The 2,337-nt window shown below is 42.7% G+C and overlaps 1 protein-coding gene across 1 annotated transcript in view; it reads left to right on the forward strand.

The window, feature by feature from the left end:
* The window catches only part of LOC139025658 (NADPH oxidase 4-like), a 20,824-nt gene that overhangs the window by 10,848 nt on the left and 7,639 nt on the right, over positions 1-2,337 (forward strand). The window lies entirely within an intron of this gene.

Genomic DNA, 2,337 nt, shown 5'->3' on the forward strand with positions numbered 1-2,337 from the left:
CATGCATAATTATGGACATGAATGTCATTGTCCTCATGTTTCACAAGTTTGGACATCACAGCACAGCACAGCAGATCACGGTAGAGTACAGTGCAGTACAATACAGCAGAGTAGAGTATGGTAGACTAGATTAGAGTTCAGTAGAGTAGGGTATAGTAGATTAGAGTTCAGTAGAGTAGAGCAGAGTAGAGTACAGTACAGTACAATACAGCAGAGTAGAGTAGAGCAGAGTAGAGTACAGTACAGTACAATACAGCAGAGTAGAGTAGAGTGGGGTAGAATGGATTAGAGTAGTTGTCCAGTCTCAGACTGTTAAAAGACTCTTGACTTCCAGAAGACAGAAAGAGATTGAAACAGCTATGAGCTGTATGCCAGTGGAARGGAGGACAGTAGCAGGTGACCCAACTGTGGTTTGTCATTATTATGATTTTCCATTGTAGCCAATTCAACTGCGATAATTCCGTTACCAAATGAATAATTCATAAACAAAATTGATACCAGTAAAATCACTAGAACTAATTGGTAGGTCTACTTGTTACTTGTTACTTCTGTGWACGTTCCTAATCCTCCCTTCACACGAGGGAGAGAAATGTGAAAATATCTTCCAAGATATGTGTCTTTTTGGTAACRGAATTACAAGGCACAAGGCAATATATTCTTAAACTTACAGAAGGTAAACAATTTCTCCAAAATGAAATCTAAGTGTTGATGTTAGTTGGGAGGGGTCTTTATGTTATTACATGATTGTGTTGTGATGTATTTCTAAAACTTTTCAAGACTTTTTCTGCTTGATGTTTTCAAAGAGCCCTTTTCCATCTGTTCATGCAGAAATCAAAACCGTCACTTATGCCTCATTTTTAAGATGGAAAATGGTTGAAAAATGTATCAATGACTTCTTTCCTTAAAATATAGACTCTTAGTTTTTATTTGACACACAATTTGATATGCTCCTATGAACTTGCCATGTTGGTGCTCATGGATCCTTCTAGATGGAAATGCCCATATGCATTCAGATTCTGAGAGTTTCCAGCTCTTCCAGGGGACATAGAGCTGTGTGTGTATGTGCGTGTGTACGTGTGTGTGTGTGTGAGAGAGAGAGAGATAATGAGTGAGAGAGGGACACACACAGCTGCCTCACTGACGTCATCGGGAGCTGGTCTCTCCCCGGTCTCCCTCAACCCCCCCCTTAACCCTCTCTCCCTCCCCCTCTCTCCTCTTCCCACACAGCTGCCTCACTGACGTCATCGGGAGCTGGTCTCTCCCCGGTCTCCCTCAACCCCCCCCTTAACCCTCTCTCCCCCTCTCTCCTCTTCCCGGCCTCCCTCACCCCGCAGCCTGCTCTCCTCGGCATGTGCGAGATGTAAATGCTTCTAATTGCACAAACTCCTGACACAACCAATTACACCCAGGGAACAATGGAGAACAAAGGGAGAACGAGGAGGCAGGGGGAAGACATGGAGAGGGTAATTGAAGGTGAATAGAGAGAGAGAGAGGGGGAGAGAGAGGGGGAGGAGGAGAGAGCGATAACTACCCCTTGTCTGTGTCAGCTGTTGGGGAAATGCATGTTTAAGCCATGATGTCAGAGAGATAAGTATGTGTGTGTGTGTGTGTGTCGCTCAGTGACTCAGGAAGATGTATGCTGAATAGACAAAGAGATGTGTGTGTGTGTGTGTCGCTCAGTGACCCAGTAAGGATGTATTGGTGAGTAGGGCTGGGAAATGCCAGGGACCTCACGATACGATATTATCATGTTAATTAGGTACCAATAYAATATGTATTTTGATTCTCACGATTCTATACTGAACAAAAATGTAAACGCAACAGTTYCAAATCAGTCAATTGAAGTAAGTGTATTATGCTCTAATCTATGGATTTACAGTTTAGCAGATGCTCTTATCCAGAGCGACTTAAAGTAGGGAATGCATACGTTTTMATTTGTACTGGTCTCACATAGTGACACATTCTCTAATACAACGTTGGAGGCGGTTTATGGTAGAGAAATGAACATTCAATTCTCTGGCAACAGCTCTGGTGGTCATTCCTACAGTCAGCATGCCAGTTGCACACTCCCTCAAAACTTGAGACATCTGTGACATTGTGTTGTGTGACGTAACTGCACATTTTAGAGTGGCCTTTTATTGTCCCCAGCACAAGGTGCACCTGTGTAATGATCATGCTGTTTAGTCAGCTTCTTGATACACCACAATATTGATATGCAACAAAATTGAGAGAAATTCGTTTTTTTGTGTGTATGGAAAATGTCCGGGATCTTTTATTTCAGCTCATGAAACATGGGACCAACACTTTCCCTGTTGTGTTATATGTATGTTCAGTGTA

Source organism: Salvelinus sp. IW2-2015, unplaced genomic scaffold, assembly GCF_002910315.2.
Source record: "Salvelinus sp. IW2-2015 unplaced genomic scaffold, ASM291031v2 Un_scaffold3025, whole genome shotgun sequence".
Classification (NCBI taxonomy): Eukaryota; Metazoa; Chordata; class Actinopteri; order Salmoniformes; family Salmonidae; genus Salvelinus; species Salvelinus sp. IW2-2015.